Source organism: Athene noctua, chromosome 3 (assembly GCF_965140245.1).
Source record: "Athene noctua chromosome 3, bAthNoc1.hap1.1, whole genome shotgun sequence".
Lineage (NCBI taxonomy): Eukaryota > Metazoa > Chordata > Aves > Strigiformes > Strigidae > Athene > Athene noctua.
The window spans coordinates 60,911,966-60,935,431 of record NC_134039.1 but is presented as its reverse complement, the minus strand read 5'-3'; the positions used below and the strand labels follow the sequence as shown (position 1 = coordinate 60,935,431).

The 23,466-nt window shown below is 48.0% G+C and overlaps 1 long non-coding RNA gene across 2 annotated transcripts; it reads left to right on the top strand.

Annotated features, from left to right (window-relative positions):
• Positions 1-2,577: 2,577 nt before the first annotated feature.
• On the top strand, positions 2,578-6,176 carry LOC141958694 (uncharacterized). 2 transcript variants are annotated; one of them, XR_012633311.1, is made up of 3 exons: positions 3,435-3,535; positions 4,864-5,076; positions 5,296-6,176. It is a non-coding gene; the product is annotated as an uncharacterized LOC141958694 (long non-coding RNA). The 2 variants fall into 2 exon arrangements; XR_012633310.1 differs by lacking the exon at positions 5,296-6,176 and having other exon boundaries at positions 2,578-3,535; positions 4,864-5,141.
• The last annotated feature ends 17,290 nt before the right edge of the window (positions 6,177-23,466 follow it).

Here is a 23,466-nt window from a genome sequence, read left to right as displayed (position 1 = left end):
GCTTCTCTGAGAAACGAGCTAAAGCAAAGAATTCGAGATCTCGAATGTGAATTGGACAGGATAAAAAACACCCAACAAGAAAGTGTTTTTCAGAAAGAATCCACACAGGCAGAAGCGGAAAGGTACAAAGAGCTGTATCTGGAGGAAGTAAAAATTAGAAGACGCCTAGAAGATAAACTGGAAAGGTAAGTCCATGCTTTTTTGGACTGGTAATAAGATACTACTTTTTCCTCATGCATTTTCCTCCTAAAATCCCTCTTCTGCATCTGGTCAGCATTATGTATGTAAGCATAAAATGGCATATTTGTGAGGAAAGGGCCTTAAGACCCTTCCGCTTCCTTAGAACTGTCTTCCTTTCTCTTTAGTGTTCCAGCAGCCGCAGCAGCACCACTAATCATGCCATTCATAGGGTATTTTTAAACTTGATGGTGTTTTAACAGGCAGCCTTTTTGCCCGTCTCTAATAATCTCCTCCTCTTATTCTGCGTATGGCAGAAAAGATAAATTTCATGTCCTTTGCTGCTTGAATAAGGGTAGGCCCTTCAGAGAACACAACTCGATTCTGTGAAGCCAAAAAAAAAACCATCTTTGTTGGCTTCCATTTTAGCGGTGTGCCTGAAGTTTGCACTTTCCTTGGGAAAGGGAGGGTAGCCCAGAGTTCTTACGCAGGTGACGTACCTTTCAGAAGAGGCTAGGTAAACACATGGCACTCACAGATTGCTTTGGAGCCCTAATGCTGAGCAGTCCTAAGCGTTGCTAACGCCTGCTGCTCCTTGCAGGTAGGGTGACTTCTTAGAAACAGGCTCTCCAAAAAAAACTCAGACCTAATTATGTTCTCATTTTGGGTGCCCTTAATCCCTTCCACTTTCAGAAATCAGGTAAAAGACCTTCAGGATAGCTTTGCGAAAGTGCTACTACCAAAGGTAATTCTCTGTATGCTTCTGAACGTTTCAGAGCTAATGAGAGACTAGCAGAATCCAACGCTAAGCTCCTGCAGGAGCGCCACAGAAGCAAATCTTTAATCACCAACAGCACTGTCAGTGGAGGCCTGGCTGCAAGTCCAGTTCTGTATTCAACTGAACTGGGACAGCTTGGCAACAGTTTGGCACTGAACAGAAGTCTGAGCCTAGGAGGAAGCTGCCTAAGCCCAGCTGGGAACCCTTTATCATCAAGTAAAAGGGTTGAAGACTTTGTGGCTAAGGTAAGTGTTTTGAAATCCCCTTCTCAACTGCTGCTAAAGGGTATCCATGGAACTTTGTGCCTTTTTTAGCCTAAAGTTAGAATCCATACATCGCTCCAAACCATATGGTCTAACATGTCAAAGCAATTGCTAATCATCAAACCAGTACACAACTAGCTGAGGTACAGGTGAAGACTGCTGGTCATCGGGGTTGAACAAATTTCCAGGGTTCCATGACAAAAAGACCAAAAAATGCTGACATCTAAGTAATGAACTGTGTAATTGCGTTCTTCTACAAGAGAAACTCTTCCCTACAAAAGAACACCGTTCCCAGTTAAGGTCTTCATTAAATTTTAACGTACAGTACGTCTGGCCTATTTAAAAGGGCTAACTTTATGATGAATGCAAAGCTCCATCAGGCATCTTTGTTTGAGACACCTTTTCCTTCTTCACTGTTCCTCATTTTAGCAGTTTCTTCACTGCAACTTGTTTTAGTACATTCGTACCAACACAGGGATGCTTCAAAAATAGCATGATGTGAACGGGATCGCATTAACTTCTCACTTTATACTTCACTGAGGGACATACACTATGTGTAGGGGATTTGTTTTTGAGTTCCCGCTTGTGTGTTATTACGTGAAAAGCTAAGGTTAACTGCTCCTCAGGAACTCTTCACAGCTTTCAATTGCCCAGCAGTGCTGCAACCTCTGCATTACCTCTGGTCAAATTATGCCCTGTAATTAGCAGTTGGTGTGATAGCCCATCCCTCACCGAATGGTGAACATTGTAACGTTATACCATGAGATTTGGAAACCAGATGTCAGTAGTTGTGATCTGCTTCCCACCTAGCATAGGCCTGAGGCTTGGAGGAGCTTCTCTATTCAAGTCAGTGTTCTATCCCTCATGTATTCTGCTGGTTGAACAAAATGTGAGAAGGATTTGTTCACTTCTAAGTCCCTCATATGTCTCGCATTTTGTGACGGATCGCTGTGCTGGGGAATGCTTTTAGGTTTCGGTGCTGGTTTTTGAGGCCTCACTTTGAAGATCTGAAAAAACAGAACCAAAAAATACCCCTCAGCCTTGAGCAGGCTCTCAAGGAAGTTGAAGAACAATTAGGTTTGACATTGCCCCGGTCTCCAATTACGGATGTCAGCTGGGGTTTTGTTTGTAGTTTGGGGGCATTTTTATATACCTGCATTTCTCCTGCCTAGTGCAGTTTTGTCAGTAGGACTTAGTCCCCTCAAGTCCTCTCTGGTCTTGTTTACAACCGACAGAGACTTTTAGTTTGTTGTTGACAGAGAAGCAGAGGATAATTCACCCTTTTTCATGGATTTTACCAAGGTGAGAGAAGGTGCCAGGCTGGGAGACTCGACTCTATTCTCTACTCCAGTAAAGAAACAGTCGCAGCTCTCTCAGCCTTTCCACACAGCTCACGGGCTCCAAGCCCTTCAGCATCTTCGTGGCCATCACAGGCCTGGAAGATGTAAAGCATCTCTTTTGAAATTCACTTCTGTGGGTCACAGACTTGATGGAAAAAAACGTAGGAGTCACAAGTATCATCAAATGTGAACAGCAGCATATAGTGCTTGGACTTTGTAGTAATCTAAGCTGATTTCTGTTACGTAACAAAACCCACAGCACTTGCTGTGTAGCTGTTGCTATCTTTTCGTAGTCCAAAGTTTGCAAGAAAATACTGCGTGTGATTTTGTATTTTTATATACACGTGTCAGGGTATTTGCAATGACAAGAAAGAAAAGTCTTGGCGTGATCTGTAGGAGTTCTTTCAATTTTCCATCTTAAGGTGGAGGGGAAAATACTGGCGCAGGCTTTTTTCTATACAGTGGCGTATGTCAGTCCTGCAGTAGCTACTTCTGCACCTCTTCTCTTGTGACGCTGCAGAAGCCAGTCTCAGGTGGATTTGTCCCTATGAATGACATTTGTGTGTCGCAGCACGTAGCTGACATTCTGCTCATGTATTTGGCGAGGGACTTTAGCCATACCTTCACTGTAATAACTCCACTGTGCCTTCTTCCTGTGTAGTTTTAAATGCCCAGTTATAATCCAGCTGGTGAGTTACAGAGTGTTTTGGGCTACAGCTAATGCTGATCAGCCATAAGAATGTTACAGCCTGGCTGACCAGGAGTTTCTCTTCGTCAAAACTAAAACCCCAAACCAAGATGTCTCTATTTGGGATGGTGCCTTTAGATTTTGTCACATGCTCTGTGTGGGTTTTAAGAATGTTTTAGGCTTTTAATTTTACAAAAATGTAACTGTTGAAATATTAACTGTGTATTTTCTCTATAATTCTAGATACGGCGGGAACTGGATGAAAAAATCACAAAAGAACTTGAAGAGGGTAATGTGTCATTATGTTAGGAGCATTATTAAGGAAAAAGATGACTGTTCCTAGTTCGAAAACATCGACTCGAAAGCCGTCAAGTTCCTGTGCTAAGCGCAGGGTTTTTTCTGCTAGCTCTCCAGTTTAGACTCAGAAGCAAAAACTTCCTGCTTACCAAAACATTGTGGACAAGATTTTTATAGACCTCAGCCATTGCTTCTCCTCCCACCTACATCAACTGCATTCCACACTAGACCATACCACACACCTCCTCTATTGTTGGTTCTTCCTTTTGCTGTGTCTCATATTCATTGCTTGTATTTGTATCTGATATGTTGCAGTCGTCTTTGAATAAGCAAGAATCGAGTGGGTGACTAAAGATATCCCTTCTTTAGGAAAAGAGCATTCAGTAGTGTTTCGGCAAACATAAGATGAGTTGAATGCTTGTAATGCATAGCTTAAAGCATCTTCTAGAATATGAGGCCAGGTGTCCAAAGAGGAATTCCACCTGTTTCACCATCATCGTTCATCCACAGTCACTGCTTTGCCAGTGACTGGTGCTATTTCAAAGCAGGTAGCCCCTGGGAGCATTTCCTTCTGTTCCCTTATGCTTTTAACCGTACAGGGCGTTCAGCTGTAGCTTCATAGCTCTTTCCACGTGTCCAAAGGGACACAAGGCCGCTGCCCTGCCCCCACGCGCGTTTTGAACATAAGTGCGCATCTGCGAGGAGTCGTAGAGTCTGGTTGGTTTGGGGACCTTGTCTGGAAAAGGGTGGCTGGAGAAAGATGGCAAAGGTGGGTTTCCTTCCATTCAATACGTATTTTTATGGAGGTAAAAGGGTTATGCCAGGGTGAGAGAAGGTGCCAGGCTGGGAGACTTGTCCCGCCCTGACCGCAGTGCAAAGTGGGTTTGCCTCTTCACAGGCAGATTCCCTCAAAGTTTTCACAGCAAACGCAGAAGCTGGTTTTTAGGAGTGGTGTTCCAGCACATCACTGGTTTGAAGCTTAAGGAAAACAGACCCCTGAGGTTGAAGAGTTCTGCGGAGGGCTAAATTTAGCACTGGCGTAGGCAGGAGTCATTTGTGGGTTCCATGAAGATGTTCAATGGGTAGCCTCTGGAATGTCTTTCACTAGCTTTAGAAATACTGTTGCCTGATAAGCAAATGTGGAAAAAATGTGCTTCTTCCTTTGTGCCTAGCCCCTTCACTGTTCTGTTCCCTTGGAAGTTTTTCAATCTCTTTCTGGACTGTTGCCTCTCCAGCCACCCGTAATGTTTTTAACAGGGACTTATCTGGGCCTGTCTACTGTAAAAGTAACACCAGGAATCTTGTGTCTTTTCTCCCCAGCCACTGCTGGACTTGAAACTGGATCTGCCGGAGCTTCTCCCATGGTACCCACTGGTGGATCTTCAAAACATTTCCACGTTGACCAGGATCCCCTTAGCAGGGCAATACAGGAGTACCGTGACGTTTTAACCAAAAATTATCTGATTTGAATAAAAGGCTCTGGAAATTACTTTGTTCGTGTTGTACGTCAGTGGTTTCCCGTCCACGGTTCAGGTGTGAAAACATGTTCACTGAAGTCTGAATATAAATTCTAAGTCTATTAAAAGGATCTCTGAGCACATTGCACTTGCCTGTTGGTTTATTGATGCATAGTTGCTTTGTTTGGAGCTCACAGTTAGAACTTGTTACGGAGGCGCTCATATAAACAACCAAAAATTAAAAATTCATTATTAACACAATTAACAGAATTAACTAGCTCTCCATACATTACAGGTTTGAATGTCTGTGAGGTGAGAACAGAACAACGTCCTAGGGTTTAACGACAAACCAAAACGCTCTGCCACTCACCTGACAAGTGAGGGCTCTCAACCTCGTGGACCTGCTCAGGGCAGCATCCCAACCCAAGGCCCCTCGAGGAGTTTCCTTGGGCAACGTCCTGACCCAAGGGGAGACTCCTCGCTTGCAGCTGCTGCTCCAGGGGACGAACTCAAAATGGTTCCCCAGAGGACTCCATTTATACCCATGCCGAATCTGACCTGTAGTCAACAGTGGCTCCCATTGGACAAAGGCCCCAACTACCGTGAAGCCCCGAGAGCAAAGGCAGTCAGGAGCTGCTACACTTCAGCAGCCAAGAAGCCCTATTCTCATTGGGCGGTGTGAAGTGAGGAACCTTAACAAAATGGATGCAGGACACCTAAGAGAGATGCTGGACAGGCAGGATAATGCAATAAAAGGGTGGGCTCTCAGCAGGAGGGGCTCTCGAGATAAGGAAGGAGCTGCAACTCTTGAGTCCCAAGATAAGGAATTGGGACTCAACGAATGCTGAGTTGTCATGACTATGGAAATGCTGAAAAGACCTAACTGGGTGAAAAGTCATGAGAGGAAGAGGAGGAATCTCCAATCCTCATCCTGAAGACCCCCGCCCAAGACCACCAGGAGCCACTGCGCAGGCACAACAGAGAGGGACTTGGGGCGGGATTTATGTTAATGATTTCTCAAAACTGATTGTAATATCTCTCCCTATTCTCGAATTATAATGCATATGTAAACGCTTTGCACCATAGAAAGGAGCTGCTTTTTGTTCCAAGGTGTGCACGCTTGTGGAGGAGCGATCCCCCGTGCCACCAGTGCTGCAATAAAGAATGCCTGCTTTCTAATACTCTGATTCTGAGTCTTAGCGAGTTCTTCCTTGACCGGCTTTTCGGTATCAGGTGCACCTGCCACACAATCCACCCCGTGACTACAGTCACGATTCGGCTGGTTTCCTTCAAGTGGTGGTGCAGTCACCTCTTGCCTCCAAGGTTAAAAGGGAGTGCGGTCCCGGTGAGTCTCTATACTCGTGGACTGTCATTCTTAGATGATTATACAATCAAATCTTAAAAAAAACCCTCCAACCAGACAATGTATTACAATCAAAACTGAAGGAAGCTGATTGACCATTCTAACAACGAAGATTCAAACATACCCAGTTAACTAAGTCTGTTGCCACTTTCTTCAATGTTGACCTAAAGTGGCATTAACACAAAAGCACCAAGATCAATCACTTTCTTCTGAATGATGCCAGTTTCACAGGATTCATTTGCCACCGTGCTGTCGTCCAAGTCTTGGTTGTCCATACGGGTCACCATTGCCAATCAGGATGCCAGAGTCATCTGCTCTGCCAAGATCCTAACAAAACCAGAACTAGGCCTTGGATCAGAAGCCGGGCATCAAGTTAAAAATTAGCAATTATCCATTGGGCACTAATACAGTGAGTTTTTCCACCTTTGCCTAAGGCTTCCCAAGCATGTCGACAATGCCCATTAGCCTGAGAATAGTATGGGGTGTGCAAACCCACTGTATGCCTTGTGTGCCCACTCCTGGATCACCCTGGCAGTAAAGCGGCTCCCGCTCCCTGATTAAATTGTTTTGGGTGTTTCCTTCGCTACCTGCCGCGTGTGGCAATAATGATCCAACTGCACATAGCGCCTCCCTGCAGTTTCTCACTGCCAGACTGCGGCAGGAGGGGTGGGGGGCTGGGGGGTGTTTCCAGAGATCTTAACCCCTTCCTCGGGCGTGGTTTTAGCGAGCTTTGAGCAAGTGCATAGCAAGCAATTGCCTGCGAGTGCCGCCTTCCCACGTCGGAGCAAAGCGATCTCTCTTTGCTTCCGACAAAGGCCCCACAAAGAGCCCGTCCCAGACCTGGCCAGCGCACTCCTGCAGGGCTGCGCCCAGCCCAGACAGGCCCTGCAGCTGACAAAAGGCCCGGATGGGCATTCAGCCGCCCATAATCGCCTGTTAATTGCCAGCTTTTGTTTGGTTTGCCGGCTGGCCGCACCGGAGAACTGTAAGGGGAATGTGTAAGATTTATCATCTTTTTTCAGTATCATTAATCACCTCAAAAAGGCCCTGTTTGGCAGCAGTTGGCAAGGCATATTGAGAGACACAGGTTACCTTCTCTCCCCCTAACTGCAAAACTCCACACTCTGCATCTGGTAAACACCACTGTTGACCTGCCAAAACATCAAACCCCAGTATTTTTCCTTTGTTCTCCAGTTCTGCCCTCAGGGCGGAGTTTCAGCAACCAGATCCTGCAACACTTCTGCCGGCGTTAACACCTGCACGGGAAGGGCCGGGGCGGGGGGCGGTCCGCTGGCTGCAATCAATAGCTGTTTGCACCCTTTCTCTTAAGGGACTGGACATGTATCTTTGGGGCAGCCGGGAGCCCTCTAATAACAGCTCTAGGAAGGTGGCTGGGATCCATCCACCTGCGCAGCAAGCGCTATTCCTGTACCGCCTCCTCTCACCCATCGCCTGAACGCCAGCCTCCTTTTGTACTCCCTCCGCCAGCTCCGACAGTCCCTTCACCTTAACGGTAACAGGTTCCCCCCTCTCCTTAGGGTCCACCCCCCCTGCCCAGTAAGCCACTCGAGATGTTACCGACTGGTTACCGCTGCTCCGTCACTTAAAAACACTCCCGGAGCCCAGAATACTTTAATGAGTATTTAATTAATTTAATAAAGAATACTTAAATACTTAATAATTACACAAATACTCCGTTTCAGTTTCACCCGGCTTACGCGAATGTTTAACCTGAAGTTCACTAAGCTCAGGTCCTGTCCAGGGGGTTGTACGGACCGTGGTTCAGGGGTTCCCACCTTGTGGACCTCTTTGCCTTTCTGTTTTCATGAGAGATGGCACATTTCTTTCCCCCAATTCCTCTGTTTCCTCCAAGCCACTTTCATCAGACTCTCCCCAAATACCTCCAATGCCACCCCTCAAGATCTACACTTGTAATTCACTTTGGAACCTGAACCACACTAGGAGGCTTTTTTGCTTGTGCCAACATAATTTCCGTGTTTTATTTTCTAATAACCGCCTTCACTATCTTTCTGGTCACACTTCTGTCTTCAAATAATCAATTTCCCACCGCTCCTCTAAGGTATCTTTCTCCACTGCTATGAAATAATCCTGTGCTTGAATCAAGCAGGCACCTAAAATGGCGCACGGTCACGTACTAAATTAGCAGCTGCGGCTCGGGGCCTGTTGTTCAGGCCTCAGTACTGCAACACCTCAGCACTTTTTACGTCAGCAGAGGTGGTTTGTTACAACCTAGCACCACACCTACTAGCACAATGGTTATGGGTTATAAAATATACAGGATTCATCCCTAGGTCAGCTCTGGCTTGGGCCTGTTGTCCAGGCCTAGCACTGCAACCGCTGCAGCAGTACAATATTGAGAACGATTCCCAACTGTATCTGTATTACAATATCTATCCCAAAGCTGTGACCTGTCTTTTGACTTCTGTACCATGTTTTCGTACAGTCAGCGTGCGTGTGTTTGTACTCTTTCGTGGCGGTGCCAACTCCGCCACATTTACCGGAAAGTAACTTTCTGGTTCTGTCATGGGTAAGGCACGATGTCTGAGGTCCCCCCCCATCCCGTTTCCTACTACATAGACCCCTGCTGTTTGCTCCTTTGGCATCCATTCACCCAAGCCAAATAACAGCCCTCAAGCAGCACTGCTAAACAAACGAACACGAATTTCATCGGAGACTTCGAAAACGACACGAATTTCATCGGAGACTTATTTTGTCGGGAACTCTCTGACGAGATTTTCTCGTTCTGCACTAAATGCACTGGGTCTGCGCAATCTGCTTTCAGAGCAAACTATGCTGAGCTGAAAAGAAACCAACAGGGAGCCTCACAGAAGGAGCTATTTCTGTGTGACTTGTGAAGGCAGGTCTGGAGGTGGCTGCTGCCATAGCTCAGTGGACGCTTCCTGCATTGAGGATTGCAAGAAGGCACTGTCTGTGATGGCCCTTCTGTCAGGAAACGTGCCCTTAGCTCAGCAGCACTGCCTCAACTCAAAAAACCATCTCCCGCGTAGCAGCATAGTTTGTATGTAAGTGTTGTCTACGTGGAAGCTTTGTCTGATTCGATTGTTTTGATTGCCTTTCCCATGTTATTGTTGCTCTTAATGAAACTGCTTTTTCTTTCTTTCATTCTAAAGTAATGGGGGAAAATACTTTTTTTGGAGAGCAAGTAGGCATAACAATAATGACAGGGTCTGTGTGAAATGATGTTTTTCATATCAAATTTTTAATGTTTCAGAACCCCACTTATGACATACGGAAGTCCACGTGCCCTGACCGGATGCACTCATGGGTGCCAAGGGAACTGGCTGGTGTCATTGTGAAGCCACTCTCAATAATCTTTGCTCAGTCCTGGTGACTGACAGAAGTGCCCAAAGACGGAAGGAAAGAAAAGGTCACTCTCATCTTCAAGGGCGGCAAGAAGGAGGACCCAGGGAACTACAGGCCAATCAGCCTCATCTCCACCCCTGGGAAGGGGATGGAGCAGCTAATCCTGGAAAACTTTTCCAGGCACAGGACAGACAAGAAAAGCATCGGGAGTAGTCGGAATGGCTCCAACAAGGGGAAGACACGCTTGACGACTTGATAAACTTCTACAGCAAGGGAGGAGATACTTGCGCTCTACTCAGCCCTAGTGAGGGGAGTATGGTGTCCAGTTCTGGGCTCCTCACTACAAGGCAGACATGCCCATACAAGGACCACTAAGCTGATTAAGGGACTGGAACGTCTCACATGAGGAAAGGCTGAGAGAGCTGGGACTGGTCAGCCTGGAGAAGAGAAAGCTCACGGGAAATCTCATCAGTGTCCAGAAATACCCGAAGGGAGGCCCCATAGCGTCTTTCAGTGATGCGCAGTGACAGGACGAGGGGCAATGGGCACAAACTGTAACACGGGAAGTTCCCTCTGAGCATCAGGAAACACGTTTTGACTGAGAGTGGCAGCACTGGCACCACTTGCCTGGGAAGGCTGGGGCATCTCCATGCTGGCAGATACTCAAAAGCTGGTTGGACGTTGTCCTGGAACACCGTTGCTAGGTAACCCTGCCCAAACAGAGGGCCTGGACAAAAGCTGGCTGGACGTTGTCCTGGAACACCGTTGCTAAGTAACCCTGCCCAAACAGAGGGCCTGGACAGAGGACCTTAGCCACTTTGTGGTTCTGTGCAGGGGGTGAGCAGCCGTCGCCAGCACGGTGAGACGGGACCCTCGATTTTCGCCACACTGCAGGAAATTCAGGCTGCCTTTTTGTCAGAGGCAAGCGCCAGGCAGGAGCAGCCAAGGCCCCTGCCTCGGGGCGCCCTGTCACTGTCCCTATTGGGGCACAGCCCCCTCTCCCCAGGGCCCCTGGGAGCCTTCCTCTTCCTCCTCCTCCTCCTCCTCCTCCTCCTCGTCCTCGCCCAGGGCTCGACAGAATCCACCAGGTGCCTCCGGCTGCCGGTCGCTCCCAGCGGTGCTGTGCCCACACTGCAGCATGTACCGCAGCGTGCACCACAGCGTGGAGAGGGTCGTGGGCCTCTTCAACAAGAAGCGGCAGGAGTCGCCCTCCGGCAGCACTCTGCGGCAGCCCTGCGCCAGCGCCACCAGTGCCTATGAGCTCCAGGAGAAGGACCTGGGCAGGCTGCACCGCATGGCTGCCCGTGGTGACCTGGCCTGGCTGAGGCGGTGGCGCTGGTGGCTGAAGAGAGTTGGCTTCGACAGGCAAGACAAGGAGAATCGGTGAGGGCTGTGGGCTGCTGATGGGATGCCTTGGCTGCTTCTGGCAGGTGTGGCTACGGGAGGTTCTGAGCTACGCTCTGCCAGTCCTTGGCACCTCTCTCTCAAGCACAAGGAGTGTGTTAAAACGCAGAGCCTACTGATCCCACAGGAGCATCAGCATGGCGCAAACAACCCCCTCCCTCCCCTGGCAGCTTTTGGGTGCCACGTGGAAGCGTCCCCCCTTAAGGCTTTGTGCGGGATCCCATCCAAGCTCATGGCTTGGAAAGTGAGCTTTGCCCTGTCCACTGGGAGGGCGCACACCAGAGCTTTTTCATTGCTTGTAGCTGCCGGGTCAGCTCGAGTGCTGTTGGAAGTGCGTGCTACTGACTGACCTGCTGCTGGGTCATGGTCTCCCTGCAGGGTGGTTTTGCAGCTGTTCAGGTATCAGCAGTTCTCTTCTGCCCTGTGGGTGGTCACTGCAGGACTGCAGCAGCAGCAAGCGGGAGGAGCAGAGCCTGGGCAGAGGGTCCCCAGGGCTGGGTGGCGACACAGCTCTGGTTCTTTCATTGTCTCGTTTAAGCTTGTGTTTAATTTTTAGGACACCTCTGCATCTCGCTTGTGCAAACGGCCATGCAGATGTCGTCAGATTCCTAGTGCAAGAGAACTGCCAGCTGAACCTTGTTGACAATTTCGGGAGATCGCCACTGATGAAGGTATGTGGAATATGTTATGCTCTTGAAAGCAGGGCTTATCGACTGTCCAGTCAGTGAGAGGTGTCTGGCAGGATACTTTGCACGGACCTGTGTAGAAACAGGCATGTTGTGATCGACGTGGAATAGGCAAATGCTTGCTAGTCTTTGAAGATGCTCTTCTTTGCCAGCGTTCAGAAGCTAGGCGAGTTGTGGCAGAGTGAAACGTAAATGTTGGCAGTCTTTCCCTTTTTGTGTGTTGCTCCCAGGCAGCAGAGTGCCAGCAAGAAGAATGTGTGGCTATTCTACTAGAACATGGTGCCGACCCAAATGTGGCAGACGCTGACGGCAACACTGCCCTTCACCTGGCTGCTAATACAGCTGTAGCAGGGCTGCTACTTGAGTATCATGCCAATGCTGATGCTCAGAACCAGGTAACCTTGGCGTTTGGGTAAAGCTGCTCTTTCGAGAAGGTGCTGAACTTGGCAGTGTTTTTCTGACCAAGGTTCTTTCTCCTTTCAGGAGGGATATACCCCCCTTCATCTTGCTCTCTCCAAATACCAGGAGAAGGTGGAAAGGCTTCGTCAGAAAAAAGGAGCTGACGGGCATGCTCGAGAGCAGCGTGAAAGGTGAGGGCTTTGTCAAAACGGCACATAGGTCTCCCTAGTTGTCTGCAAGTGTGACTGATGAGAGGCGTGCGAATGAGTTTCGAAAAATAAGGAGCCAGCGGGGCTGAAGTGCTTCACAGATACCAATATGCATGTAGAGAATGAATGTGCCTGCAGCAAGTATTTCCTCGTGTAATAGCAGTGCACGAGTACCGCGACACGAGGGGTGTGTGGGGGTGGGTGTGTGTGTTACCATTTCTCAGTTGGCATCGAAAATGGAGAGGCTGGGAAAGGAATGGCTGTTGCTGTCCTAGTCAAGCGTGTATGCAAAGATGTGGTTGTTTTTACCGACTCTATCTCCTCTCTTTGTGTATATATCTTCAGCAAGCTACTGCTGGAAACAACGGATGGCAAAAACACGGAAGAATCTTCTGCAGGTGGTGCAGAAGACAAGTCAGTTCTCAGCAGCCCCTACCCTGTGAGGACTGTTGACCCTACCCGGGCTGCCCTTGCTCAGGACAGAGGAGGTAGGATCCTTAACTGTGGAAGAGACAGTGAGGAGAATTGCAATGACCTGTAGTAGAACCCTTCCCCGTCTTTTGGATGCTGGGCCTGGATGATGGGAAATAGCACAGTGAGGTAAACACTCACAGTGTGTCGCTTCTCCCCTCTTTTGTAGGTGCCATGCCAGCGGGACGGCCAGAGCGAGAGGAAGATGAAGAATCGTCTGGGGATTTTGAGGTCCTTTCTGTGAGAGATGCGGTGGGGTCCCCCTTGGTTCACTCCCCTTTGGGCTTACTTGCCTATGGGCTCGTTGACCTCTTCTGCCGCTCCCGCCACACATTTGTCACTGGGGGCCCTTGAAATGCTTGTGCTCTAGGCCACTTTTTCATTTAGGACGGGGACAAAGGCAGGTCAAGCTAATGACCTGGGTCTCACAGCGACTGGCCTCTGAGCTTCATTTCCCATATAGCACAGAAGCAGTGAAGTTGCCCCTGCTTCCCCTGTAGCCTGGAGGTGCTCAGCTGAGAAAGATGGACAGGGCTCATCAGTTTTGCAGGTGCCTGCTGGTGACGGGCAACATTTCTGTTCTTTGAATTCACCTGGAATGACCTAACTACGTAACCTGAGAAGTAAAAGCACACCTCATATTCTCATGTTCTCATCAAATTCTTTGCGCTCACGTATCAACATTTCTTTAGGACTGGGTCGCACGGCAGCAGCAGGAGCTTCCTGATGCTCTTGAAAATCAATCAGTGTCAGAAGCTTCCTTGGACGTTACTACACAGGGCTACAGTGGTCTGGAGGAAGACAACCTGCACTTGCAGAAGGAATTGGACAGAGTTAAAGCTGAGGTATGGAAAGCCTGTCACTATAGGAATAAACCTGTGGGTGACTGTTTCTTCCTGTACATCGTCAAAAAGGACAAAAGAGTATTCTGGGAGCCAGTAGCAAAGAGGTCTAAGGAAGTTAACAAGGATTGCCTGACATTGTTCATGCAGCCAGTGAAACCTTCAGGCCGGTGGCCTCGTCTTCCCCTTCCAGTGTGCAAGATAGTGTTACCTGAACCATCAAAAAAGCCGGCTGGCTTCTGTGGCAAGTAGGAGACAGTCTTGCTCCTCAAGCCCACAGCAGAAGCTCTTGTTCAGGCTCTGGGGTAGTATTGCAGCAATGTCCCTTCTCTTCCCTTCTTCCTCAACTCCCCTGGTGATAAACACAGCTGGCCCTTCGGGGAACTGCTCACAAGCTGGAGAGGCAAGGCGGTGTGTTAGGAGCAGCCTTCTGGTGGCTAGGTATGAACAGAGCAGTTTGTTCTCTCAGAAATCGCCTCTGCTCTGAGGCACGATTTCCCTGGTCAGGATATTGCATTCTTTCTTTATCGTGCCCTGTACACAACAGATGATCCTGAGTTGTAGCTTGCTAAATACGTGTGAGGTCATTGTCTCTGCTTTGGGTGCACAGTGTGTAGCACACTGGGGACCTTCTTCATGGTTGAAGGAACTTCTAAAGAGTTGTTAGGGTTTGGGTTTTGGGGGTTTTGAATAGTACAGGTGACAGAACCATCTGGATTGAACTAAGCAAGAAGCAGAGCTCATTTGCAGGTGAGATGTTTGCACTGTATATGCAAAGCAGCATCTCAGCATCTTTTTTCCCCCTTCCTTGGCCCTGCAGTTATTTGCCTGCCTTAAGCAGCTTTATTGCAAGTGGCCTGTAAGCTACTTTCTGAGGCGGGGACCACCTTTTGCAGTGTTCTTACAAAAACCGAAGTATAGAGGCCTCAGAGCTCAGAAAGAAAAATCATCTTCACCTCCCTGTGAGGGAGGCGGGAAGTCACCTTAGGAGAAGGATGAACTTTTTAATTTGTGTCTTCATGGAGGAGCAAACAGGTGGATACAAGGAGTGTCACGAGTCACTGAAAGGGTGGCAGGGCCGTGTCGGTGCTTAGAGCCGTGCTGTAGCGCCCACGGCAGGGATGGCAGAGGCCAGTATAAAGGCTGATGCAGTAACACAGTTTGTCTTCGTTTGCTAGTAGGAGTGAGGGTTTGAACGGACTTGAAATGATTGCATTACGTTGGGTTGCAGCTATGCACAGCTATATGCAGTACTTGAATTCTGCAGCAGCAGGTGACTCCTCTCTAGAAAAGCTCACCTCATGACTGCAGACTCCTGCTGTGATTTTACAGTTGCAGGAGCTGGAAGAACAGCATCTGCAGTCTGAGCATTTTGTTTGCGACTTGAAGACGGCCTTGGATAATAAGGAAAGGGAAGTCATCGCTTCTTCCCAGGAACTGCAGGACCTCCTGTTGGCATCTTCTAGGAATAATGCTACTATAAAACAACTGGAAGAGCATGTACAACGGTAAGAGAGTAGCGCAGTGAAGCAAGGTGTCTGTCGCTTTCTGGGATTGTGTGAGAGCGACAGGGTAGCCTTGTTGCCTCACAGCGAGTTAATACACGACTCTGAAGGATGCTTTTGTCTTAGATTATGTTATTTCACGCTGTTTTTTTCAGAACTGCTGCTCTGGTAGATTTCCACATTAAGACCTGTATTTCTTTTTAAGCCTAGAAATTGAAAATGCCAGGTTGGAAGCCACAGTCCAGCAAGAGAGCACTAAGATTGAAGCCCTTCAGAGAGACCTGCAAGCCTCTGCCTCAGTAAGCTGATCACAAGCTTCCCTTTTTGTCAGCCTAGTTACCTATTTCTGTGGGGAAATTTTAAGATGAGGTTTTCCGGGAGAGCCTCGGGGAACTTGGTTCCTGCGTCTCCTGAACATAGGCTGAAGCAGGCTGCTTTCCTGGCCCGTTCCCCGGCTTTCTGGTTTTGAGCATTTTCCCACATTCCTATAGCAGCTTAATGCTCTAAAAGGTAAGGATCTGACACTAATACGCTGCTGTAACTACTGTCTGCTTTAGACCCGTCGTGACATCAGATGCTACTTCAGACACTTGTTGAGGTGTGATTTACACTCCGCATTAGCCTCACCTGCAGGTCTTGGACGGGGAGAGGAGAGCTCAGGCCTGTTTCCATTTCAGTTACTGCTTTCTACCGCAGCGCTGTCTTTCCGGTCACCTTAGCTTTTTCTTTTGCCACTGTTGCTTTCACAGATGCAAAAGCAAGCTGTGACATCCAAGGACTTGCACAGCATGTGGGAAGAGCAGTTGAAGTCAAGATCCCACCTTGAGGAGCGTGTTGCTCAGCTTGCCAGGGAAAAGGCTGAGCTCTTGGAACAGGTGAGCCCAGAAAACTCTCCAGGCACCTAGCCAATACCCAGGAGAAACGGGTCCACCTTTTTGTCGAGATGTACTGCAGCTTCTCTGTGGAGAACGCTAGATGCACGTACTGCATGGAGACACTGTTCCTATGCTCTCTGTGTCACCTATCTTTTCTGTTTTGAAAGTGTGAGAGTGAAAGAAAGAGAGTGAAGAAGCTGGTAGAGTTGAAACTCCCAGTCGAACTGCGTCTGGATCAAGAAATGAAAAGAAACACTGAACTGCAGAAGGATTGTAAGAGGTATGGCTGTTTAGTGTGGTGAAGAGGTATCCCTGAGCCCAAGCCAAGCTTTATTGCAGTTCAGTGTAAAACTAGGGGCACGTAACCCTGAGCAAATTCAAGCCCCCTGAATTAGTTCTTGCAAGGTGCTTCTGTACACACCTGTAGTTTTCAGTAGTTGACAAAAGAACTGCAAATGCAGATTGCCCTGTGGCTTTCCTGGGAGGGAAGGAAGCCTTTTATTCCCCTTTTCAGGTGACATTTGGACCCTACAAGTGACTTGTGGTGTGGGAATGCTGGTTTGTCTCAGTAATTCCTGGTATGTCAAGCACATTAAAGATGAAGGCAGGCACGTCTGCACTGTTTACTTGAGAACATGTGAAACAGGCCCATTATTCCTTTGCTTCATTGTTTTCTTGACCCATTTGCTGTGCAGGTTGAAGACGCTTCTGGACAGAGCTATGAAGAAACTCAGGGTGTATGAGGAGAGAGAGGCAGAGTCCCAGCTTCATTTGCAGGGAGAAATGAAGAACGGCGATTCTGAAACGGTCAATGAAATTGGTAGATTAAGAACAAAGGTGAGCACGGCTTTGTTTGAGGTTTGGCGGTGGTGGTGCTTTCTCTTTTGAAACCTGTTATTCTATACTTCTTTTCCTGTTGCTGATTTATTTTCTTGGCTGTATTTTGGAACTGACTGACCTTTCTGGATGCTCCTTCTACTGTCACCGTAGCAGATGACTATAACTCATCCTGGTGGGCATATCCTTACGGGCAAAGATGAAAACATTATGTGCAAAGCAGTATCTGTGCAGCGCACATCAAGGGCAAGCTGTCCTGTAGAGGAAGAGAGAGCCGAGAGTCGCAGCAAGGCTGGCGGGGTGCGTGACATCACGGGCCAGGGAGCAGTCCCACAGGCCCTCTCCAAGAAGAGCAGAACAGGTCCGGTGACGGTGAGCGGCGTCAGCCAAGAGTGCAGATCACCAGGCCAGTCCATAGGGATGCGCAGGTCTGCTGTCGAACCAGGACATCGTGGCCATGCGGTGAGGGCCAGGGCTGAGAGCAACGTGGCCTGGCACGGGCCTGGCTGCAGCCTGAGGCAGTGGCAGCATCTTCTAGGGCCGACAGATGAATTCCTGCTCGGGAAGAGAGGGACGGAACACCGCCGTAACTCGGAACAACTGTACAAAGTTGGCTTTTGCCCAAGATCACCCCTTGAGCCCCACCTTGGGCGTGAGATGAGCAGGAGGCAGTGCAGGTTTTGCTTTTCTAAATGGTGTCGTTGCTTCCCAGGGCACGATGCAGTGAGGTGACGCAGAAAAACTGCTGTAACTTATTGTGGACTGGTATCTGTCTCAGCCCATCTTGACCTTGTCACGGGGACCCAGAAGGAGAGTTCCCAGCAGTGCTTTTGAGGTTGCTCTGGCTGTTCGGTAGCACGTAACCTTTTAACTACTTCTCTGCTTGTTACTCAGCTTTGCTGCCAGAGCAGCCATGGTTCAGAGCTAGGTTCGTATTGAGAAGGTACTGTAGAATGAGTCAGATGCCTTTGCAGTGGCTCATCTTCGGTCCAGAAGTTAGTAGCGTTTTTTTGTTTCTGTTGGAAGAGTTATTCTGAATGATGGGGAAGCGCGTTACATTTAGGTGGTTCTAAATCAGTCTAAAGTTTCTGCTTGCTGTTAGAGAGTTTTTCAAGTGCTTATTATGCTAGGTTCCTCCCTTTTCTTTTAATAAAAGACGGGACATGGTGGTTTATGTTCCACAGGTATAGAAAAGGTGTCTTTCTGGAGGGGGAAGAGGAGGACAGAGCTGTAGTGCCCACTGGGGCTTCATAAAAGTCTGATACTCCCTGCAAATTTTTGAAAATAAACTGCAGCTTTGATCTAGAGAAATCTGTGATCTAGAGAAAAAGGTGGTCTTCCTCCACCACTGCTGTAAACGCTGTGTTCTGCACCACTATTTACAAATCCTTCAACGTAATCTTTACAATGTAAGAGTATCTGTTTCTTACAGTTCTGTAATGAAGCTTTGACTGTGTTGACAGCGTGTACAAAATCCCGTCAAGCATGATACACGTGGTTTTGGATGAAACCAGAAGGTGGCTGGGTATGGGCATGTTTGATTTCCCGTGACCATAAGAGCAGCTCACCGAGGAATAGCCCTAGTGCTTTTCAGCCGAGCTCCATGGGTGAAATGCTGCTAGTTTGGTACCTCTTGGCCTGTGACCTACTGCGGAAGAACTGAGCAAGGCTGGAATCCTGAGGAATCCTATCAGAAAAGATGTCCAAGCTGTTCTTGTTTTAAAAGAAGAGCCTGGTTTCACTTTGGTTTTAATACTGAGTCAGCAGATGACAAATACGGTCTCCATGGCCAGCCCCTTGAAGGATTTTCACAGAATTGACTAATTTTAGATGCCTCTGAGTGCCTTTTAATATTTTTATTTTTCTGTCTGCAGGTTGGTGAACTTTCCCTGCAGCTGGAGATCGAGTCTAAAAAATGCATGGAGCTGGAAGCACAAAATCAGGTTTTGCGAGAAGAGTTGTCCACTATGCGTGGGAACCATGAAAAACTGGAGAAGAGCAAATGCCAGCTGAAAGAAGAGCTGGCTAATCTGAAACACCATTTGGAGACTAACATGGTGGATCATAGCCAAATAGAACAATATAAAAAAGAGATAGAAGAACGAGCTGGCCAAGAACTAAGACAAAAACTGCAAGAAGTCAATCTGATTTTGCAGGTAAGTGATTTTCTCATTTGTGTCTGTAGTGTCTGTCATATCCTTTTGTTATCGTCGTCATTTTCTCATATTTTGGTTTTGGTGCCTGATTCTGTGTGTTAGTGCTGTGCCTCTGACTTTCCTGAAGGGCAGCGGGAGAAGCGAATGTGGTTGGGCAGGAGCGCTTTCCCCTGGGTGTGTAATGTGCCTGCAGGTGCCCGAATCAAAAGCGTGCCCGAGGTAGATTTCCTTTTGCAGCTCTTGAGAGGTATCGCTGCCCGCTGGTCTTGTTCTCGCTGTTCACCCTTGCATGGGTGCTGCAACTTCATGTTTGTCATGGCCAGACATACAGTCCTGCTTTGTCATGGTACGGGGGAAAGCGCTCAGGACAAAGTCACTCAGGCTGCGGCGGGGGAGGTGGAGGGTGGCTGGAGGTGAGGGATCCTCATAATTTCTTTGAGGAATCCTTTTCTATATGCCCTGTCCCACAGACACAGTGTTCTTTCATTGGTAGCTCTGATGACTAAGAGGGCTAAGAGCGGGGTTCCTTCTGCATGAAGAGACTTATTTAACACAGTACTTCCAGGGTTCGGCCTTGATTGCTGATGGTGGTGAGGAGGCACAGTTGCCTCGCTGAGTAAAGCCGGGCCCTTGATATTGGGTATGTGCAAGTGACCGCCCCGAGAGTTCTCTTTTTCTCTGCCGTGGTTGAAAGTGCATTATCTGCTTCAGGCACAGGCAGCCTCCCAGGACAGACAGGAACAAATCAGAGCCAGTCATCATGCCTCCCTGACAAATGAGCTAAACCAAAGAATTCGAGATCTCGAATGTGAATTGGACAGGATACAAAACACCCAACAAGACAGTATTTTTCAGAAAGAATCCACACAGGCAGAAGCGGAAAGGTACAAAGAGCTGCATCTGGAGGAAGTAAAAATTAGAAGACGCCTAGAAGATAAACTGGAAAGGTAAGTCCATGCTTTTTTGGACTGGTAATAAGATACTACTTTTTCCTCATGCATTTTCCTCCTAAAATCCCTCTTCTGCATCTGGTCAGCATTATGTATGTAAGCATAAAATGGCATATTTGTGAGGAAAGGGCCTTAAGACCCTTCCGCTTCCTTAGAACTGTCTTCCTTTCTCTTTAGTGTTCCAGCAGCCGCAGCAGCACCACTAATCATGCCATTCATAGGGTATTTTTAAACTTGATGGTGTTTTAACAGGCAGCCTTTTTGCCCGTCTCTAATAATCTCCTCCTCTTGTTCTGCGTATGGCAGAAAAGATAAATTTCATGTCCTTTGCTGCTTGAATAAGGGTAGGCCCTTCAGAGAACACAACTCGATTCTGTGAAGCCAAAAAAAAAACCATCTTTGTTGGCTTCCATTTTAGCGGTGTGCCTGAAGTTTGCACTTTCCTTGGGAAAGGGAGGGTAGCCCAGAGTTCTTACGCAGGTGACGTACCTTTCAGAAGAGGCTAGGTAAACACATGGCACTCACAGATTGCTTTGGAGCCCTAATGCTGAGCAGTCCTAAGCGTTGCTAACGCCTGCTGCTCCCTGCAGGTAGGGTGACTTCTTAGAAACAGGCTCTCCAAAAAATACTCAGACCAAATTATGTTCTCATTTTGGATGCCCTTAATCCCTTCCACTTTCATAAGTCAGGTAACAGTCAAAGACCTGCAGGGTAACTATAAAACAACTGGAAGGGCACGTGCGACGGTAAGAGAGTAGCGCAGTGAAGCAAGGCGTCTGTCGCTTTCTGGGATTGTGTGAGAGCGACAGGGTAGCCTTGTTGCCTCACAGCGTGTTAATACACGACTCTGAAGGATGCTTTTGTCTTAGATTATGTTATTTCACGCTGATTTTTCAGAACTGCTGCTCTGGTAGATTTCCACATTAAGACCTGTATTTCTTTTTAAGCCTAGAAATTGAAAATGCCAGGTTGGAAGCCACAGTCCAGCAAGAGAGCACTAGGATTGAAGCCCTTCAGAGAGACCTGCAAGCCTCTGCCTCAGTAAGCTGATCACAAGCTTCCCTTTTTGTCAGCCTAGTTACCTATTTCTGTGGGGAAATTTTAAGATGAGGTTTTCCGGGAGAGCCTCGGGGAGCTTGGTTCCTGCGTTCTCCTGAACATAGCCTGAAGCAGGCTGCTTTCCTGGCCCGTTCCCCGGCTTTCTGGCTTTGAGCGTTTTCCCACACTCCTATAGCAGGTCCCACTTAATGCTCTAAAAGGTAAGGATCTGACACTAATACGCTGCTGTAACTACTGTCTGCTTTAGACCCGTCGTGACATCAGATGCTACTTCAGACGCTTGTTGCAATGTGTGTCATTAAAGGTATTCATCGAGTTAACTTGTGGAAAATCCACAGGGGATATTGATGCCAAGCGCTTCATGTTGGAGGCCGGTCTGGCATCATCAGGCTGGAGCAAAAACTCCACAGAGCCTTTGCTGTGCAGAATTGCTTTTCCTTTGGCCACTTGCTGTGTGATTGCTTTGGTGAAACAGTGAACAGGAATGTATGTGGTATCATTTGCAGCACTGAGTGTGAGCCTTGGAATTGCCACTGCCTCTGCGCAGTGGTTAATTTTGGCTCAGGTGAGGTGTTCGTCTGTGGCCTGTATGAAGCAAATTATTTTTGTATGGTAACCAGTGAACTAGGGTTCTTGTTATGACTGGAGTTGTTAATTAGTGCTGAAGAGATTTTGAAAATAACTCCATATGAAAGTTGAACTTTGATGTACTGACACCGACAAGAGAAGAGGGAAGGCAGTCACAGCGCTGGTCCTTCCCCTTTGCTTAACAGGCCATGGTTTTCAGGTGTACTGTGAAAAGCTGCTCCTTCCTGTTTCCATGGGAGATGCTTTGTATCCCGCATGGTGCTCTCTCTCCCTGAAATAAATGGCAGAGGGGATGATTGCTGACAATGTTGCAGTGGCATCAAACTAAGGCTGTTTTGATCATTGGTGCTGGGTGTAAATACTACAGGAATGAAGAGGTGAAGAAGCGTGTGTAATACTTATTTTTTGTAATGAGGTGTAAACTTCCATCTGGCAAGTCACAGTGCATCTTCTTGCTTTTTTCAATGCTTCTGTAGGTTCATAACCGCCTGGAAGACTTGATAACTGGCTTACGGACAACACAAGCAGCTGCAGAGGACCACCAGCAGCAGGTATGTCACTGGCTGCCGTGAATGACTGTTGTAGTCTTTGAATTTCTTGTGTGCAGGTAACTGATGAAAAGATCAGGTGGGCTGTGCAGGCACAGTTCAGCTGGCAAATACCTTTCTGGTTTTAGAGCAAGGTACCCTCAGGGGAAAAGACTGTAAATCTCCTTGTTCCCTGCTGCTGTGTTTTGTATCTGTGTGGTGGTGTACAAGATACTCGTGCTCATCAGCACCATTTGGCTGACAATTTCTCTCCCACATCCCACCGGGAAGGAGTGAGCAAGTGGCTGTGTGGTGCTTAGCTGTCTACTGGAGTTAAACCATGGCACACGATGGATGTTGTGGGCAGGAGGGAGGTCTGTGGCTGAAAGCTGAGAGAGGAGACCGGACTTGGGAGATCCGTGTTACCTTTGCAGCTTTGTCACAGCTTGCGCTTGAGACCGTGTTAGCTTCTGTTGTAAGACCCAGCGTTACACCTCCTCTGTAAGGACACTAGAGAAGGTTGTATAGCCCGAGGTGAGGATTTTTTGTCTAAGCCTTTGTCCTGAGGTTTTCATGACTTTCTGTAGATCTGTACAGAGTGCCACTAAAAACATCTAGTCACCTTGCATTCTTTGTACTTGAACAAAGTCAGCAAGTTCCGTTCCGCTCAGATCCATCTGTTAGGCAAGTCTTTGTCCCTTTGGGTAGAAGCATAAATAGTATTGCCGATTTGAAAACATTGCCTTGCTCTGAGGAGATGTACAGCTGTTACAGAGGCCGAGAGGGGAGGGTATCTTCTGTGGTGGGCACTGGAGGAATTTTTCTCAAGTACGTATCTTCATGACCTTCAGAGGACCTTTAGAAGAAAGCGGTAGGGTGGCTGTGTGTGTGCGTGTCATCTCCCAAAGGTTCAACCTCGTCTTGTTGCTTCTGGAGCGTTCATTCTTTCCACCAGCTTCAACTGCTGTTCTTGGTTGTGTTTCCTGAGGTGTGATTTACACTCCACATTAGCCTCACCTGCAGGTCTTGGACGGGGAGAGGAGAGCTCAGGCCTGTTTCCATTTCAGTTACTGCTTTCTACCGCAGCGCTGTCTTTCCGGTCACCTTAGCTTTTTCTTTTGCCACTGTTGCTTTCACAGATGCAAAAGCAAGCTGTGACATCCAAGGACTTGCACAGCATGTGGGAAGAGCAGTTGAAGTCAAGATCCCACCTTGAGGAGCGTGTTGCTCAGCTTGCCAGGGAAAAGGCT